The sequence below is a fragment of the Zalophus californianus genome, chromosome 1 (genome assembly GCF_009762305.2).
Source record: "Zalophus californianus isolate mZalCal1 chromosome 1, mZalCal1.pri.v2, whole genome shotgun sequence".
Taxonomy (NCBI): domain Eukaryota; kingdom Metazoa; phylum Chordata; class Mammalia; order Carnivora; family Otariidae; genus Zalophus; species Zalophus californianus.
The window spans coordinates 97,141,858-97,162,775 of record NC_045595.1 but is presented as its reverse complement, the minus strand read 5'-3'; the positions used below and the strand labels follow the sequence as shown (position 1 = coordinate 97,162,775).

At 41.9% G+C, this 20,918-nt stretch overlaps 1 protein-coding gene and 1 long non-coding RNA gene across 16 annotated transcripts in view; one reads left to right on the top strand and one right to left on the bottom strand.

The window, feature by feature from the left end:
* The window catches only part of ZBTB38 (zinc finger and BTB domain containing 38), a 111,089-nt gene extending 102,842 nt beyond the window's left edge, over positions 1 to 8,247 (bottom strand). For 6 of the 15 annotated variants that reach the window (XM_027585337.2, XM_027585336.2, XM_027585342.2 and 3 more), the window contains exons 1-2: positions 5,380 to 5,791; positions 3,914 to 3,988 (exon numbers count right to left, since the gene is read on the bottom strand). The gene's annotated coding sequence lies outside the window, so the exon portion shown is untranslated. Of the gene's footprint in view, positions 1 to 3,625; positions 3,846 to 3,913; positions 3,989 to 5,379; positions 5,861 to 8,232 lie in introns of those variants that run through there. The other 9 variants (XR_003518256.1, XR_003518257.1, XR_003518255.1 and 6 more) reach the window with 7 other exon arrangements.
* LOC113917518 overlaps positions 1 to 20,918 on the top strand; it is a 55,692-nt gene that overhangs the window by 12,570 nt on the left and 22,204 nt on the right. The gene's annotated exons all lie outside the window — the stretch shown is intronic.

Genomic DNA, 20,918 nt, shown 5'->3' with positions numbered 1-20,918 from the left:
TAGTTGATGCCAAGGAATTTGGGTCAGTGAGAAAAGTCCTTTCACTAGATACTACTTTCCCACTACATTCAAAGATAACAGACTACAGGATCTGGGACATGGAGTGGAGCTCACAGTTTAAATGACGCCTTCTTTACTGCTCTTGGGTCATTGACTCTGTGTATAATCCCCCGCCCCATAACACCAAGCAGACAGCTGCGCTCAGTATTAGAGTCTTTTGGACAGGCGATGGACTCCACTCTCATTTGGGAGACACTGCCTGAACACAGTGCTTCTGTGGAGTGGTTTCAAAGCCTCCTTTGGCCAATGCACTGGGAGCCCCCTAGAATGCCAGGAAACACCATTTTTGCTTTTGTTTTTTTTTGTTGTTGTTGTTTTGTTTTGGCAGAGAGATGGCTCAAATTCATCCTCTCTCACAGATTTCGGTGACACCCCCCTCCCCCAGGTCAAACCTCTCTCAGAATAAGATTAGAAGCCTCTCAGTTAGGCCTCTGGCCTACAGTCAAACCTTTCCAAATGACCTTGAAAATTTTACACCACATGCTGTGGCTAGTTAGGGAGTGGTACTAAGGATCTCAGATGAAAGTCAATTTAGAGAGACAAAAAATAATTGGGGCACCCGGGGTGGCTCAGTAGGTTAAGCGGCTGCCTTCAGCTCAGGTCATGATCCCAGGGTCTTGGGATCGAGCCCCAAGTTAGGTTCCCTGGAGTCAGGCTCCCTGCTTGGCAGGGCACCTGCTTCTCCCTGCTGTGCTCTCCCCCACTTGTGCTTTCCCCCACTTGTGTTCTCTCTCTCTCTCTCAAATAAATAAAATCTTTTAAAAAAGAGAGAGACAAAAAATCTAAAATGATGACACTTACAATATCAACACCACTATCAAAAGCTAAAACAACAATGCTGACCCCAATTATAATTATTTTCATCAACACCTTGACTTGCCAAACATTGTCCTAAGTTGCCCAAACCATTTCACATTTATTACTTTATTTATCCTGACAGAATCTTAGTTTTACATCCTTTAAAAAAATACCATTTTGGAGGCAGAAGGAAGCTTTCAAGTTCTGATGAAAAGCAGAGGCTTCTTGAGTTAAAACAAAACTATGACGTCTTCAAGTGTGGTGTTTTCCAACTTCGTTCTTGACAAGAAATCGGGGGATTTCAGCATGAGAAATTACAAAGCCCTATTACCATGAATTCTTTGCTTTGGTGAATATGACGTGGCCTTATTGCAAAACCCTCTAAAGGGAGTAAAAGAACATTCATAAATGCTGACCCAGAGTAAGAAGGGGGCTTGTACTTCTGTGCTGTGAAAACAATAAAACCCCTGGGATTAAAAATAACCAATGGGTCTAGGCATGGCCTATGTCAGCCTACTGTCCTCAGTTCACATCTGCCCATCACAGATCAACAGGTCCAGGCTAAGCTCTTTAAGTGACCTAAGCTCCAAAAAAACTATGGTGCCCCACATTTTAACTATACCCCTCACATGGAATTAAAATTTTTTTAAATAATAAAATATAAGACTAAAGTTAAGGAAGCTCAAGAAAAGTCAAACTGTTCCCATGATGTCTACTTTGACACTTGATTGAAAATGTTGAAGATCAAAATATTTACAAAGTGTATACTTGTTACTCCTGCCTTATTGGTGCGCCTGGGAGGTCACCCAGCATGCTGTACCAAGGCTGTGGAGGAATCTTGCTGACAGTATTGAAATTCTGATTTGGCGATTCCACAACGTAGCTAGACATCAGAAATCAGGAGGTTGACCCCAGCCTACTGCCTCCACACACATATTCATATGTTAATTCCTACATATTTAGTGCTTCAAGGAGTCATTATCACATGGCAGTTTAAATTAACAAACTGTGACTACCAAGTCTCCCAAGTGAATGGACCCCGACACCTTTCCTCCTCGACGGTGGCCTTTGGCTTTGCCCTTCCTGGCAGACGCCGTTAGACTGGGACTTTGGGCAACAGATCGTCCCCACTTGGCTCTAGCTTTTGAAAACTAGCACTTGTTGTCAACTTACTCCTTTGGCTGCACCCTCCTAAGCAGGCTCTGCACTCGCCCTGTTCAACTTGGTCCTCCCTTTAGCTTCCTCTATGAACTCTCGGTTCTCTAGACACTTCCAGGACCAACCAAGGCACAGCCAATGAACTGTTAGAGATTAAAGCATTTCTGCAATCAATCAACTTATTCTATTCCACTGCTCCTTAGACCACTCCTGGGCAGAGGCAAGGCAGCAGTAATAGGAGCCTAGGCCAGGCACCAGGCTCCACGAGAGCCCAAGAGGCTGTGTCAAATTGGCCAGTAGCTGGTCTTCCCACACAATGGACAATGTGTGTTCTCCAGGGTGTGGGTGCCAGAAATGTCAAGTCCAGGGGCAAAATTCAATTAGAAACCAGAGTGTCTAGCCAGATATCGACAACAAGACTAGAGAACTAGCTCAGGCAAAGACTGTAGTCCATTTTTAGTATACGTGCTGCTGAAGCAAGCACATGTAGTCCATTTTTGTTGGAGGTCTTTATGATGCTTTAGGGGCATCATAAGGCACCCACCATATGGTTTCTGATATTTACCAGCAGGGGAATTCTGCACTAAGACCAACAATGGCGAAAAGGCTATATAAAATATAAAATTAGTTCAGAGTTCTCCAAACGGGTTATGGCCTTACCACTCATTATTTCAGTATATGTTTTGAAACTTTTCCTGAAAAGAAAAACCTAGAATTATGTATCAAATCCTTAGGGTTGCACTAATCTCTCCAGCCTGAGCCTTTTTAATCTACTTTTAAATGTTTCTCTAATAACTTGGTTTGAAGATCCCATCTTAGTCAGGGATTCCACCCCCGCCCCAACACACACAAGATTAAAAAGTGGGCAAGATCTGGAGTAGATCAGGCAGGGTAGCTTCCAAAAGCTCCCAGGAGCAGACAGAACCATGAACTAAAGAAACCATGAGCTTTCCAATAGGCTCAGGGCTCAAGGTTGGCAGGGGGGACAGAATACTGTTGGACAATTCCCACTAGCTCAACTAGATCTAACACCAGGAAACAAAGCCAAAATGGTCCTAGACCAAGAGGACCCTAGAAGGGAAAATAACGGGAAGAATGTCCTTCCTCGTGTACTGGCCACTGGCAGCATGGTAGTGCTCATATAAAGGCTCAGGGTTAGAAAGAACAGAAGCATCTTGAAAAATCTCACCCTCTGCTCCTTGCCGATATGGCCAGATGTTACTTAAGAGTGTCGGTCAGGGAATACTAAATACCCCAGGGAATACTAACTTTTTGCTTCTCCCGCGGATTCATTCCGCCCTCTTATCCTTGAGCATCTCTAAGTTCTTTATTATGCTGTGCCAGAGAGGACTACCTCATACCCAGAAACTCTCCAGAGCCATCACTGGGAAGTGGCTGCCTCCCCAGACACTACATTTCCCAGACCCCTTTGCAGTTAGACATGGTCATGTGACTGAGTTTTAGTCAAGCAACTGTGAATAGAAGTGTTGTACATCCCTTCCAGGCATGGCCTGTGAAAATCTTCCATGTGCACTTTTTCACACTCTTTTTCTCTTCCACTGGGGAGTGGAGACAGTCGAGGTGACCTTGAAAACCACATGCTGCAGGTGGAGACTCTCTCAATCTGTAGCTCTGAATGAATGTGTGAGAGTTGTCCCACTACACCCTGTTACATGAGCAAGAAATAAACTTCTATTGTATTTGAGCCATTATACATTTTTCAGTCCATTACAGCAATTAGTTTATCCTAACTCTTACATACCCTTTTGGATACAGCTGTTTTTCTTGTGTGCGGAAGTTCCCATGCCTTCTCCCCTCCTTAAATTTTACTATAAACCAAGAGAATAGAATTAGTAAACTCAAATTTAAGCAGCCACTAGGGGCAAATGACACTCACCAAATTAGTGGTCACAGCATTCAGATCTTAAATCCAGAAGAGCAGAAATTTAGCAGAGTCTCATTTCAAGACAACCTGGTATATTAAAATAAAACAAAAAATTAATGTAAGATGTACAAAGCAAATACATTAGAATTACAAAACAAATATATGGTTACTTTCTAAAGGGTGTTGTCAGATTACGACGGAATTTGCCACGGTTTTCCAGCAAATGACAAACTTCCCTACTGCCTTTAAAATAAGATTTATTTTTTTAATACATCCCCCTCCAATCATTATAAAATAGAATTTATATATATATATATTTTTAAAGATTTTATTTATTTATTTGACAGAGAGACACAGCTAGAGAGGGAACACAAGCAGCGGGAGTGGGAGAGGGAGAAGCAGGCTTCCCGTGGAGCAGGGAGCCCGATGCGGGGCTCGATCCCAGGACCCTGGGATCATGACCTGAGCCGAAGGCAGACGCTTAACGACTGAGCCACCCAGGCGCCCCTAAAATAGAATTTATAAAGAACAATTCTACTCTGCTAAGTAAGCTATACAAAGACTAGGTGCTGACTCAGGGGATGACATTGGAGTCTAGGAACACTGGCTATGAGTTCTCTGCCGATGGGCTCTACAGTTCTTTTGTACACATTTAAACTTTTCTCTCAGGAACTTAACTTTCTTGGTTAGGAACTTTCAGAGCTTGTAAAATTATAGGCTATGCAAAGACTTAAATTTTTTAGGTGATGTTTAAACAGACATCAGAGATACATTATATCTGTCTTTGTGTTTAATATCATTCCAAATGCAATGACACGAGCAGGAATTAAAATAAGCTCTCTATAAACACGGTGATGAAACAATGGAGGTGCGCACACCAGAACAATCAGAGGCAACCAGAAACACGCTCTGTAAAGGGCGGCAGGTTGTGAATGTTTTCTTACCAGAGCTGCCATCTTTTACCAGGTTAAGTGCAAAAATACTATTTGACGGCATAGGGCACGTATTTGCCTAGAACAGGGTTTCTTTTTGTGTCTGATTACTCGGTTTAAGATCCAGGAAGCAAACAGTTCAGAACTCTGAACAAACATTCTGGCAGTCCAAACAGAGCACTAGGGCGGGAGGAGGAAGAGGAGACAAAACAAGAGGGTTGACCGGGGAAGGCATGACTTGGGCCATTTTCCCCAGGGTTTCAGCCTATACATATGTGTGCATACACACACACACACACACACACACACACACACACATAGATTTTTTTTTTTTTTTTTGAGAGGAAATGCACTCTTTTCTGGTCCTGTAAGAAGAGAGAGATCAGATAAAATCCCTTTGGTGCTGTCTTTGGAAGGTCTCCCGAATGCATCCCCACTCCCGCCCGCTGGGCTGGGGCCTGCCAAGCCACAGGTGTCAGGAAACAAAATGGCGCCCCACAGTGTAGGGCGCTGAGTGAGGGGGGGCAGGGGTGGGCCTTCACTTACTCGGAGACGCTGGCTCCTCTGAAACCCAGACGCTGCCAACTCCCTGGGTTCAGGAGTTATAACCGCTTTCTTGCTCTGGGTTCTTCACTTCTTCTTGAGATCAGCTCCACATATTTTTCTGATGATGTCATCCATTCTGACTTCCTACATTTTCAAAGTTGATTTACAAGCAAAACCTTCCATGAGGCTTAAAAAAAAATGAAGAAGAAAAGAAAGGTGTGCTGGGAGGAGATGGAGAGGACAGGAGAGAGGCAGTTGCCTCCTTATTTTGAGATTTGCTGCAGCTGCGAGTGCCACTCCCCAGCCAGTTTCCTGGCTGCAGGGGGAGGCCAGTGGCCGGGCGTGGGTGACGTCAGGGCCAGGCCTGAGTCATCGCCAGCGGCCTGGCTGCCCTGCCACTCGGAAGGGGACAAAAGGAACCTTTGATGTCCAGAGGCCCTCCTCTCAGCACACTCGCCTGTACGGAGCAGCAAGCCAGGAGAACATTCCTGCTGTCTCCCCACCCCCAGCCGTCCTTCCTACTTCCGGAACAGTCCCAGGCAGATTCAGCTAGGCCTCCCCAAGGGACGTCACCCTCTTGCATGGCAGAGGCCTGGCCACTCTCTGTCAAAGGGAGAAGCAGAAGAGGGTGTTTCTCTGGGGATTTCTCACCTCTCCCTCTGGCATCCCCCTTTTTCCTTGTGGTGCTGCCTTAACCAGGGAGTAGAGGTGGTATTATAAGTCATGTGGAAAGGCGGAAGGTGCTCTCGTCACATTCCCAGGACAGTGCCTAGCGGTCAGTGCCTTTGTGCGATGGCCCTGGGCCTCAGCTCCTTGCTCTCTGGGTGCCCGTGTGAGCCTGCACCACCTGGATTTAAGAGGGCACTATTCTTTAAGAGGGGTATTTATATCCGCATGCTGGCATGGGACTCAGTAAATGCGTGATGAATGAGTGTATTTCGATATGTTTAGATGATAATTCTAAAATAAAATAGTAGAAAACATATACTGAATACTTGCAGTGAATGTTTGAGCCTCTGTGCTAAGTGCTTTCTAAAGATTATTTCACATTTATCGTTATTATCATGACAAAGCTATGAGGTTAGGTACTATTATTATTCCCAATTCTATAGATGAGAAAATGGTTGCTCAGAGAGATGAAGACACTTCTCTAAAGTCTCAGCTCTGGTTAATGGCAGAGCCTGGATCGTTTGATCTCAAATCCTGTGTTCTGAACCACCATGGTGAGTGGCTGAGGTGAATGTGTGAATAATGACCAAGGGCAGCCTGGTTCAGGTGAGCAGAGATATGGGTAATGATGGGGCTTGAAACCAATTGTGCAAGGAAGGAATGGAGCAATTAGGAGTGATCTGCCTAGAGTAGGGGGCCTCATGTCCTCCTGATGGGTCAACACAAGGTATGAGTCTTGGTGGGACACCCAGAGTGGTCAGGAGTGCATGTTCATTGTCAGGTCCAAGTGGGGATGAGAAGCTGGGATGGGAAGACAAAGCCAGGGGGGTCTGGTGGTGTGTGGTGGATGCAGGGCGTGAGAGAACAGTGGACAGAGTACCTAAGAGGGGCAAGGCCCAGACTTGTCTTTGTTGCCTCCTGGACTCATGGGCATACATTGGTGGGGGGGGGGTGGTCAGTGCAGATAAAGGCCCAAGTCTGGGACGGGCAAGAAGACTACAGAGAAGAAGACTAGATAGCTCTCAAAGACTCCAAGAGCTAACTCCAAGAAGGAGTTAGAACAATGGTGTGTTTCAAGTACGAGGAGGACCTGGAGGTGACAGGAACAGTGCCTGGACCTGCCTGCAGCAGTCACTGCCCTGAGCACTGCCCTATCAGGCATCAGCAGCCTTTCCGGGACAGAGTGAGAGTCTTGTCAGTGGCTCATGCGCTCAAGCCAAGATGAGGAGGGCCGGCAAGAGGAGATCATCTGCTTCTGGGGGTATCTAGGCCCGGGATAGAGATGACCTTGGAGGTATCTTCTTCTGGGGTATATGATTTCGTGGTTTGTACTTTTCCATGATTCTCCTAGAATAAATGTCTCATTCTGGGAGGAAGACAAACGCCAGGAATTTCCAGTCCCTTTGTGAAAGTAGGGAGGGAGTCGTTGCTGGCCTCCTCAATAATGCCACTCCACAGCTTTCCTTCTACTGTGGTCATGAGACCCCTCTTCTGGGCTCAGGAGATCAATGCCTCTGATAGCTGGGGACATGGTGTAGTTACCTTGTTCCTGGGAGCTCTGCCAGTTGCCACTCTGAGGAATTACTTGTGCGGTGTGGGTCTGACTCCCCAGGCAGGTGGAATTAGCAAAGGTGAATTTCAGAAGAGAGAGAGTCACATGCTTTTAATTAAGGGAGCAGCAACAACTGATCAGGGTCACTGTCAACGTCCACACACAGCCTGACCTTGAGCTGAGGAAAGTGCTCTAAGTTCCAGGCATTTTTGGCAGAAGCCTTGTTTATTCTTTCCTTGTCTCTCTGCAGAAAATGCCTCTGGGCACCTCCCCACTCTGCTTCCCCAAAGGCTTGGTGGCCTTGCTTGCTTCACGTACACAGGTAGTTATTTCTCTAATAAGATGAAGACAGGCTGATTATTTTTTCAGTCTACATTGTGGGACCAGGATAATGGGAAGAGTAAAGGAAAGAAGGAGAAATGATGAGTAAGCTTAAGAGAGATGCAGAGCCTTGTACTGTGTGTTCTGAGGTTGCTTCTAATAGGATAAAATCAGAATTGGGCGAAACAATCTATGGGGGGACACAGAAAAGTAAATACAGTGACACCCCCTAAACTCTACCCCATCTGGAGAATCCTTTGTTACAACAAATGCAGATATATACTCGTCATTAAAAAATAAATTAATTAAACCTTTATGGCTTCGAGGAATTCCTTGGAAGACTGGTCTATACTTGCTGCCTCCAATTTCTCTCGTCTCATTCACTTTTTAGAAACACAATTTATTAACCGGGCACCTGGGTGGCTCAGTCGGTTAAGCGTCTGCCTTCGGCTCAGGTCGTGATCCCAGGGTCCTGGGATTGAGTCCTGCTTCGGGCTCCCTGCTCAGCGGGAAACCTGCTTCTCCCTCTCCCTCTGCTCCTCTTCCTGCTTGTGCTCTCTCCCTCTCTCTCTGTCAAATGAATAAATAAAATCTATAAAAAAAGAGAAAGAAACACAATTTATTAAGATATAATTTATATACCATAAGGTTAACACACTTCAAGTGTACAAGTCAATGGATTTTAGTGTATTTACAGAATTGTGTGACCTGTAATCCAATTTTATTTTATTTTATTTTATTTTTAAAGATTTTTTATTTACTTTTTGACAGAGAGACACAGCGAGAGAGGGAACACAAGCAGGGGGAGTGGGAGAGGGAGCAGGAGGCTTCCCGCGGAGCAGGGAGCCCGATGTGGGGCTCGATCCCAGGACGCTGGGACCATGACCTGAGCCAAAGGCAAACGCTTAACAACTGAGCCACCCAGGTGCCCCTGTAATCCAATTTTAGAAGCTTTCTAATACCCCAAAAAGAAACTATGTGCCCATTAGTAGTCATTCCTCACTTGTGCACCGGCCCTCCCCCCAGTGCTAGGCAAACATTAATCTTCTGGCCATTTCATATAAATGGGATCACATGATACATGGCCTTTGTGTCTGGCTTCTTTCACTTAGCACAATACTTTCAAAGTTTATCCATGTTGTAGAATCAATCCGTACTTCATTCTTTTTAAGTTTATTTATTTTATTATTTTTATTTTTTTTTAGTAAGCTCTATGCCCAGCATGAGGCTTGAGCCCACAATCCTGAGATCAAGAGTCACATGCTCTACCAACTGAGCCAGCCAGGTGCCCCTGTACTTCATTCCTTTTCATGCCCAAATAATATTCCACTGTGTGGTTGTACCACGTTTTGTCTATCCACACATCAGTTGAACATTTGAGCTGTCCCCATTTTTGACTGTTATGAGTTATGTTGCCATGAACATTCAAGTACATGTTTTTGTGTGGACATATGTTTTCGTGTCTCTTGGGTAGCTACCAAGGAGTGGAACTGCTGGGTTGGGTTGTAAGGTGACTCTATGTTTGGCATTTTAGTGTATGTGCTGCCGAAGCACTCTGTGTCTACCATTTTGAGGAGCTGTCAGATTGTTTTCCGAAGTGCACCATTTTATATTCCCACCAGCGACGTGTGAGAGTTCTGATTTCTCCACATCCTTCCAACACTCTTCTTGTCTATCCTTTTGACTATAGCCATCCAAGTGGGTGCGATGTGGTAGCTCGTTTTGCTTTTGATTTTCATCTCCCTAGTGACTAATGATGTTGAGCATCTTTTCATGAGTTACTGGTCATTTGTGTATCTTCTTTGGAGAACTCTTTGTTCAAATCCTTTATCCATATTTAAATTGGATTATTTGTCTTTTTATTATTGAGTATACATCTGCATACAAATCCCTTATCAGATATATGTTTTACAAATATTATTGCCTTGTCTGCGGGTTGTCATTTCATTTTCTTTATGATATTCTTTGAAGGAGAAAGGTTTTTAATGTTGATGAAGTCCAGTTTATCAATCTTCTCTTACCTCACTGTGCTTTTGGTAGCATATCTGAGAAACTATTGTCTAACCCAAGGACATAAAGATTTATACCTGAGTTTTCTTCTAATAGATTTATAGTTCCAGTTCTTACATTTAGGTCTATGATCCACTTTAATTTTTATGCTGTAAGGTAGGGATCCACGGTCACTCTTTTCATGTGGATATCCAGGACCATTTGTTGAAAAGACTATTCTCACAAGAACTCTGAATATCTAAAACTATTCTAAAATAGAAAGCTTATTTTTAAAAATAATCCATTATTTCCCGCATTGAATTGTCTTGGCCCCTTTGTCAAAAATCAACTGACTATAAATATTTGTTTATTTCTGGACTTTTAGTTCTCTTCCATGGATCTAGATGTCTGTTCTTATGTCAGCACCACACTGTTGTGATTACTACAGCTTTAACCTCATGCTTTTTCAAGATTGTTTTGGCCATTCTGGATGATTTGCATTCTTTTTTTTTTTTAAGATTTTATTTATTTGAGGGGTGCCTGGTTGGCTCTGTTGGTTGGGCATCTGCCTTCGGCTCAGGTCATGATCTCAGGGTCCTGGGATTGAGCCCTGCATTGGGCTCCCTGCTCAGCGGCAGTCTGCTTCTCCCCCTCCTTCTGCCCCTTCCCCCATCTCCCTCTGCCCCTTCTCCACTGCCCCCTTCCCCCCACTCATGCTCTCTCTCTCTCTGCCTCAAATAAATAAATAAAGATTTTATTTATTTGAGGGAGAGAGAGAGAGAGCACGAGCCAGGGGGCAGAGGGAGAGAGAGAAGCGGGTTCCCCACCGAGCAGGGAGTCCGACTTGGGGTTTGATCCCAGGACCCTGGGATCATGACCTGAGCCACCTAGGCACCCCTGGATCCCTTGCATTTCTATTTGATTTCTAGGGTTATCTTCTCAATTATGCAAAAAATTCCAGCTTGGATTTTGACAGAGATTGTATTCTACCTCTAGACCAGTTTGGGGAGTATCCCCATTTTAACAATATTAAATCTTCTGATCCGTGAACCTTTCCATATATTCCATATATATGGAAGCCTTTCCATATATTTACATCTTTAATTTCTTTCAACAATGTTTTATCACTTTTGGTATATAAGTCTTACATTCCTTTTGTTAAATCTTATCCTAAATATTTTATTCTTAATTGATATTACTTATATTGGAAATAATCTTTACTCATGGACTTGTTAAGAGCTTGTACTTTGTAGGCTGAAAGACCTAAGTCTCAGTCCTGGCTCCGCTATTTATTAGCTGTATGGCTTAAAGGTTACTTAGCCTGTATCAGCCTCCTTTTTTTTTTTTTTAATTTGAAAAAAGTTAATAATACCACTGGCTGGGTTTGTGATGCAGATTAAATAAGATAATGCTTATGCAACCCTATTGAGACTATGACTTGTATGGGCCTGTCTCAGGGTGATGTTACAATCTAAGAAACCCAGTCCAGTCACCAAAAAGTAATTTCAAATTAACTCATATTCAATACTTGCATTTCTCAAGCACCATACAGAGCTCCTGGCAATCCTTTTTTTATTTTATTTTACTTATTTATTTATTTATTTTTGATGCAGTGTTCCATGATTCATTGTTTGCATATAACACCCAGTGCTCCATTCAATACGTGCCCTCTTTAATACCCATCACCAGGCTAACCCATCCCCCCACCCCCCTCCCCTCTAGAACCCTCAGTTTGTTTCTCAGAGTCCATAGTCTCTCATGGTTCATCTCCCCCTCCGATTTCCCCCCCTTCATTTTTCCCTTCCTACTTTCTTTTTTTTTTTTTTAACATATAATGTATTATTTGTTTCAGAGGTACAGGTCTGTGATTCATCAGTCTTGCCCAATTCAGAGCTCTCACCATAGCACATACCCTCCCCAATGTCTATCACCCAGCCACCCCACCCCTCCCACCCTCCACCACTCCAGCAACCCTCAGTTTGTTTCCTGAGATTAAGAATTCCTCATATCAGTGAGATCATATGATACATGTCTTTCTCTGATTGACTTATTTCGCTTCGCATAATACCCTCTAGTTCCATCCATGTCATTGCAAATGGCAAGATTTCTTTTTTTATGGTTGCGTAATATTCCATTGTGTGTGTGTGTGTGTGTGTGTGTGTGTGTGTGTGTGTATATACACACACACACACACACACACACACATATATATATATATATATATATATATATACCACATCTTCTTTATCCATTCATCTGTTAATGGACATCTTGGCTCTTTCCATAGTTTGGCTATTGTGGACATTGCTGCTATAAACATTGGGGTGCACATACCCCTTCGGATCCCTACATTTGTATCTTTGGGGTAAATACCCAGTAGTGCAATTGCTGGATCGTATGGTAGCTCTATTTTCAACTGTTTGAGGAACCTCCATACTGTTTTCCAGAGTGGTTGCACCAGCTTGCATTCCCGCCAACAGTGTAGGAGGGTTCCCCTTTCTCCGCATCCCCGCCAACATCTGTCGTTTCCTGACTTGTTAATTTTAGCCATTCTGACTGGTGTGAGGTGGTATCTCATTGAGGTTTTGATTTGGATTTCCCTCATGCCGAGCGATGTTGAGCACTTTTTCATGTGTCTGTTGGCCTTTTGGATGTCTTCTTTGGAAAACTGTCTGTTCATGTCTTCCTGGCAATCCTTCTTAACATCCTTTTTCCTGACCTATCCAAACCCCTTATCCCCCATAGATTTCTCCTCCCCTTCTTTCTCCCAAGCTCCCTAGAAAGCTTTTTCTCCCATCCTAACCAATCTGATTCTTCTACTTCTGTCCCATTCTTCTGATAGGTGAGGGGAAGAAACCGGACAGGCAAAGCCAGAATTCTTTTTAGTGTACAGGAAGAAAAGAAAACCAGGGAGTTCTCAAACTTCATTTATACCACCACTCACATAAAATGCTTAGTACAATGTCTGATATATAATAAGGGCTCAATAAACACTAGGGTTTTATTTTTAATTGTTTTTAAGGATTTTATTTATTTATTTGAGAGAGAGAGTGACCGAGCAAGAGAGAACACGAGTTGGGGGGAAGAGCAGAGGGAGAGGGAGAAGCAGACTCCTCTCTGAACAGGGAGCCTGACACGGGGCTCAATCCTAGGACCCCAGGATCAGGACCTGAGCCAAAGGCAGACGCTTAACCAACTGAGCCACCCAGGCGCCCCTGGGTTGTTTTGTTGTTGTTGTTATGGTGGTGGCTATATTATGCCCATGTATACTTTATGTTAATGGAGTGAGGTTTAGATCATGACCTCTGAGAATCCAGCTGGGAGGCTACTGCTCAATGGTCCATCCTCACTCATTGAGATGAATTTGGGATTACTGCTTTTCTTTCTTCTTCCTGAATCATTCCTCAAAGAATCAGCCCCGAGAAAACTGTAAAAAATTTATCGTTGAGGCTCCCTGCATAATGTTTGGAGGTCATATCTCCTGTTTCCTCAGCCCAGTTCAGGACTCTATCCTCCCATACAAACCTCTAGAACAGTGTTTTTAAAACTACAGGTCAGTACCCACTATTATTGGGTCAGAAGTAGCATTAGTTTCAAGAGACAAAATAAAACAGAACAGAAAAATTCAAGCACAAGACTTTTGTTTCAGTTTTATGTGTGTGAGCTGGGTCTCTCAGTGAAACATACTGTGGTTCAGAGTTAAAAAAAAAAAGTTTAAAAAATAGGTTGGAGTAGATCTTTCACTTTCATTAAGGTGTTTAAGCAACTCATAAGAGCATAAAGTAACACCCCTCCAAGTGGTCTCCCCATTTTGATGGGGATCAAAACCTTAAGATGAAGTTCCACCTATAATGAAGGATTTGGGGGCATTGAGGCCTTTTTCTGTAATTGATAACACTTGGTGGAGGATTATTTCTGTTACCTCCATGGAGCTACCTCTGCGCCATTCCCCTGTGCACTGCCCCCCATACTACCTCTTAGTCATCACCTCCTCTCGCTCTTCTAATCCCTGCAAATCCACACCCTGGACTTGTACAGGGTTTTCTCTTTTTCAAAACTCTTTCGCACATGCCATCTCCTTTGATTCTCACAGCTATCCCATGAAGTTGACAGGTCTGATCCAAACCCTTGCTTGACCATTTAAATCCACGTGTGACCTTAACCTCTCAGCTTATCTCCTCAGCTGCTATATGTAACCAGAAAGGTTAAGAGACTTGGCCGACATCACACAGCCTGGAAGTGGCAGGACCAGGAAGAGAAGTAAATCTTTCCCCTCCTAGCTTGGGTGTCCCATGGGCTCTCCTCGTGGAGATACATAACTTCTTTTTAGTAATATTATTCACCTGACTGCCTTATGAAGAATGTTTGAAAAGCAAAGAACACTCTGCTCTCTTCCACCACATCTAAAAACACTGATTTTTATGGCACAAAGCACAAGATAAACAGCTCTACGTGCCTCGTGGATAAGGGCTATCACTCCCAACATCAAAGACTATTAAGGCCAGGCCCTCTGAATCAGAGACAACAAAGTCCACAAGGAGAGGAAAACAAAGTTCCCCAAGTGCCCTGTTTTGTCCGTAGTGTCAGAAAGTGTCCCCTCTAGTGGCTCTGGAGGAAAACAGCTTCTGGAAAACATTAGCAGATTCAAAGTTGATGAAATCAGACAATGTTAGAGCTTCAACGGAGCTTAGGGAACATTTGGTTCAAGGTGTGTCCCATCGCTAATGAGAAATTGAGAGCTAGGGCAGTGGTTCTCAACCAGGGGTGATTCTGCCCCCAGGCAACCTTTGACAACTGTGGACATTTCTGGCTATCGTTTGACTGGGGGTGGGGGCTGCTACTGTCATCAGTAGGTAAAAACCATGGATGCAGCTAAACATCCTACAATACACAGGACAACCCCTCACAACTGAGGACAAGGCCTCAAATGGGCAGACCAGCTGGAGGGCTGTTACTGTTATGCCCTTATGAATTATTTATGTTTTTTAAAGATTTTATTTATTTATTCATGAGAGACAGAGGGAGAGAGAGAGAGAGAGAGAGAGAGAAGCAGAGGGAGAAGCAGGCTCCCAAGGAGCTGGGAGCCTGATGCGGGACTCGATCCCAGGACCCTGGGATCATGACCTGAGCCGAAGGCAGACGCTTAACCATCTGAGCCACCCAGGCGCCCCGCTCTTATGAATTATTTAAACACCTTAATTATCCGGCCCCAAATGTCAATAGCGCTAAGGTGGATTGGAGAAATGGTATGTGATCTACCCAAGAACTTGCAGCTTTCCTCCTCCCCACCAGCTTTATTGAGATGTAACTGACATACAACCAAGGACTGGCAGCTTATTCACAGCTTTTGATGGCTCGGGCTATGTGATCTCTTTCTTTTCATTTCTTTTGGAATGCTTTTATTAGAATTGTGGAAAAGTCAAAAGTAATACATACTCATAATTAAAAGCAATATAATAAAAGACTTAAAAGACTTTCCATCACTCCTTCCCATAATCAGTGTTAACAGCCTTGGTAGTTTATTAGGTGGGACTATATTAAAATCCAAATTTGGATCATTTTTGACTTATCATCTCCTATGGTTAGTTATACTTAAGATGTTCATCCACTTCTCCACGCGCACACTAAGACAAGCAACAATCAACAGAGGTTTCTTTTGACTTTGCTTATTATACAAAAATTGGACTAACACATATTACTTTATAACTTGCTTTTTTATTTAATAAATTGTGAATATCTCTTCAGATCCAATAAAGAATCTCCTATACGTTTATAAAAGATTGGAACGATCAGTACTGTGGGCTCCAAGGAGCTAATACGGCCTTTGAAGGACATTAAATGACACTCAGTCATGTAGTATGTGTCTTTAATATCTATCTGACACTTGGTATTTCACTCTTTTGTAGAGAGCTGGGCTCAAGATTAGAATCTTTGGTAGGCCATGCTATCCAACTAGGAATGAATAACATCCTTTTGTTGTCCTTGTATTTATTCTTACAGATACTGTCTAGGCATAGCAAGTAATACCGGTTTTCTGTTGACTGTGGTGCTACGAAACTTCATTTTATAACAAATATACATGTACTAATTGATTTTATGTGTCAACTTGACTAGATCATGGGGTACCTGGATATTTGGCTAAACATTATTTCTGGGTGTATCTGCGAGAATGTTTCTGGATGAGACTAGCATTTGAGTCTGTAGACTGAGTAAAGCAGATGGCCCTCCCCAGTGTGGGTGAGCCTCATACAATCTGTTGAGGGCTTAGATAGAACAAAATGGTGGAAGCAGGGGGCATTTGGCCTCACTCTGCCTGACTGATGAGCTGGGTCACTAAGCATTCTCCTGCCCTGAGACTAAGACTCACACCATGGTCTCTCCTGGTTCTCAGGACTACACCCCAGGCTCTCCTGGGTCTACAGCTTGCAGATGACAGAGCAGGTGACTGCACAGCCTCCACAGTCATGTAAGCCAATTTCTCATAATAAATGTTCTATCTGTATATATCCTATTAATTTATATATATATGTATCCTATTAATGTATATATAATGTAAATATGTACCCTAGTAATTCTGTTTTCTTGTAGAACCCTGGAGCCAACTCAAATAAAAATGTTTAATGGTATAAGATTGGTAGAAGTTTGGGTAAGAGTGATCTAACTCCTTCTTGGTATGGCCAATCATATGTTGTTCAATCATTCCCTTTCATTCCCTTCTGATGGACAAAAGTTTCCCCAGATGTGTGTTTGTTTTGTCATTAGAGCATGTTCTAATAAATACCTTTATTCTTATCCTTTCATACTTTTATTCCTATGAAATAAATTGTCCAAGGTGAAATTATCATTTCAATTTTTATTTTAAATTTTTAAAAATATTTTCAAATTTTCAAAAAAACTGAAGCAAGTCATATTCCAGCCATTGATATCTGAGACTAAACATTCTCCCACATCTTTGTCATCATTGGATATTTTCATTTTTTTAAATTTTTTACATTTTACTAATCTGATGGGTAAAAATTATTTCACTTTTGCCTTTTTTTTGAAGAGCAGTATATTATATGTCATATCATTTATTTTTTGCTCAGTTTTTATTTAAATTCCAGTAAGTTAACATACAGTGTAATATTGGTTTCAGGTATACAATTTAGTGATTCAACGCATATACAACACCCAGTGCTCATCACATCACTTTTGCTCTAATTTGCATTTCCCTGACTTTAAGAATAGTGGTTGAGCATAAATGAATGAATTGTATGGTGTGTGAATTATATCCCAATAAAACTGTTATTAAGAATTTAATTATAACTAGTAACGTATTTTAAATAATCAGCAAAATGATTTTAAAAATGCACAGTAAACCCATGCCCTGAACATCTTCATAACCTTTATTTCTACCCATCTTGCAAAGGCTAAGGCAACCTCCCTGAATGTCTCTACAAAGGAATTTGTAGGGATTACTGCTGAAGTTAATCCTAGACTGTGGCTCCTTCAGGTGAAAATAAAACTCATTTATTCTAGAAAGAAGAAACCAAATTCTCTGCTTCAGAGGGAGGAAAGACCTCAGAAATAAATCAACCAATCACATTAAGTAGAAAAAGGACATGAGAAAGGTGAATAAATTAGAAACCACACTATGGCCTTGGCCAAGCCATGTTAACTTCTCTGAGCCCAGCTGCTGCCTCTGTTAATGGGAATGATAACACTGCACACAGATTTCACAGCAGGTTACCATAGGGCTGTTGCAAAGGTCAGAGGATTGTCTGCCAATAACGGTGACTTACTGCCCCAGTTTGCCAAGTTTCCCAGTTTTGAAATCAACGTAGTCCCCAGAAAACCTAGATGAGTTGGGTATCTCACTACCAATTAAATATTAACGTCCAAAGTAGATTTTGGAGCACGGAAAGAAATACACATGTTAACGGGTGTCTGAATCAATATTCAGTTCATTTAAGTTTAAGTTAGAAAAATGTAAGCTTAAAGTCACCTATAAACACAGTTTTTCTATTCATAAATATATGTGTTCAAATGTATAAAAATAAGAATTATTTTCTCTCATCCTTGAACTAATGTTCCATTAACTTATAAATTTAAAAGATTATATTCCTCTAACAAATAACTATCTATATAAATAGAACTAAGTAAATACCCTTAAGCCTTTAAAACAACATTTACAGGGCGCCTGGGTGGCTCAGATGGTTGGGTGTCTGCCTTCGGCTCAGGTCATGATCCCAGCATCCTGGGATCGAGTCCCACATCGGGCTCCCTGCTCCTTGGGAGCCTGCTTCTCCCTCTGCCTCTCTCTCTCTCTCTCTCTCTCTGTGTCTCTCATGAATAAATAAATAAAATCTTTAAAAAAATTTACAAAATTTAATGTCAAATCCTCTCAGGCATCTCAGTTACCTCATAAAACAGTTATAAATTTAACAAACAAAATCTTGCTAAATCCAAAAAATCAACAAAATAAAAGGCAAAGGGCAAATATCCAAAATAGATAAAGTGTTTATACAACTCAACACCCCAAAAACAAATAATTCAATTTAAAAATGGGTAGAAGACCTGAACAGACATTTCTCTAAGGAAGACATACAGATGGCCAACAGACACATGAAAAGATATTCATCATCGCTTAACCATCAAGGAAATGCAAATCAAAACTCCAATGAGATATCACCTCACACCTTTCAGAATGGCTAACATCAACAACACAAAAAACAAGTGTTGACAAGGATATGGAGGAAAAGGAACCTCGAGCACTGTTGGTGGGAATGCAAACTGGTGCATTCAGTATGGAGTTTCCTCCAAAAGTTAAAGATAGAACTACCCTATGAACCAGCAATTGCACTACTGGGTATTTACTGAAAGTATACAAAAACACTAATTCAATGGGATATATGTTTATACCAGCATTATTTACAATAGCCAAGATATGGAAGCATTCCAAGGGTCCATCAATTGATGACTGGATAAAGATGATGTGGTAGATATATACAATGGAATATTATTCAGCATAAAAAAGAGTGAAATCTTGCCATTTGCAACAACATGGATGGAGCTAGAGAGTATAATGCCAAGCGAAATAAGTCGGCCAGAGAAAGACAAACACCATATGATTTCACTCAAATGTGGAATTTAAGAAACAAAATAAATAAGCAAAGGGGAAAAGAGAGGGAGAGAGAGAGACAAACCAAAAACCACTCTTATAGAAAACAAACTGATGGTTACCAGAAGATAGGGAGGTAGGGGGATGGGTGCAATAGGTGATGGGGATTAAAGAGTACACTTGTAGTGATGTGCACAGGGTGATGTATGGAATTGTTGAATCACTATATTGTACACCTGAAACTAATATTACTTTACCTGGAATTAAAATAAAAACTTTAATGTTTTTTTAAAAAATAACAATACACACACACAAAGATACTATGTCCCTATTATTTAGGCCATTTATGGTTCAGTGTTTTCTTACTTGCAGCCAAAATTTTGCTTATTGAGCACTCATATGACCCCATAACAGCTACTTACAATTATGGTCTCCTAATAGCTCTCCCAGCCTCCTTCCAGTATCCTGTATCCAGAACATTCTTCCTAAAGAGCCACTTTGATTAGAGAATTCTGTCACTCAAGCCATTAATGGTAACATTGCACCAAACTAAAGGAGCTAGTCACAAAAAGACCACATATTACATGATCCATTTATATGAAATGTCCAGAACAGGGAAATCTATAAGGACAAGAAAATAGATTAGTGGCTTTAGGCTTGGGACAAAGATGGGTGAGGGGGTGACAGACAAAGGTTTCTTTTTGAAGAGCCCAGATGTCCATTGACAGATGAATAGGTAAAGAAGATGTGGTATATATATACATGGAATATTACCGAGCCATCAAAAAGAAAGGAAGAAAGAAAGAAAGAAAGAAAGAAAGAAAGAAAGAAAGAAAGAAAGAAAGAAAGAAAGAAAGAAAGAAAGAAAGAAAGAAAGAAAGAAAGAAAGAAAGAAGGAATTCTTACCATTTACAACGACATGGATGGAACTAGAGCAGATAATACTAAGCGAAATAAGTCAGTCAGAGAAAGACAAATACCATATGATTTCACTCATATGTGGAATTTAAGAAACAAAACAGATGAACATAGAGGAAGGGAAGGAAAAAATAAAATAAGACAAAAGCAGAGGGGGAGACAAACCATAAGAGACTCTTAACTATAGGAAGCAAACAGGATTGCTACAGGGGTGGTGGGGCAGTATGGGGTAACTGGGTGATGGGCATTAAGGAGGGCATGTGATGTAATGAGCCCTGGGTGTTATATGCAACTGATGAATCACTAAACTCTACCTCTGAAACTAATAATACACTCTATGTTAATTAACTGAATTTAAATAAAATTTAAAAAAAGGTTTCTTTTTGAGGTGATGATCATGTTCTAAAATTGACTGTAGTGATGTTGCACCTATCTGTGAAATTACTAAAAACCACTGAATAGTGCACTTTAAATAGGTGAATTGTGTGGTATACGAATTATACCTCAATAAAGCTGCTAAAAGAATACAGCCTTCAGGGGCGCCTGGGTGGTTCAGTTGGTTAAACTCCCACCTCTTGGTTTTGGCTCAGATCATGATCTCATGGGTTCCCAGCCCAGTAGGGAGTCTGCTTGAAAGATTCTCTCCCTGTGCCCCTCCCCCAGGCATTTGTGCACAAGTCCCCCTGCCCCTTCCCAAATAAATAAATAAATCTTTAAAAAAATACAGCCTTCAGTGGTGATTCCATTACCTAGAAAATAAAGCACAGAGTACCTGGGTGGCTCAGTCAGTTAAAAATCTGACTTTGGCCCAGGTCATGAACTCAGGGTCCTGGGATCAAGCCCTACATGGGCTCCCTGCTTGGTGGGGATTCTGCTTGTCTCTCTCCCTCTGCCCTCTGCCCCCTCCCCCTGTCATGCTCTCTCTCTCAAATAAATAAATAAAATCTAAAAAAGAAGAAGAAAAGAAAGCACACTTATTACCCTGGCATT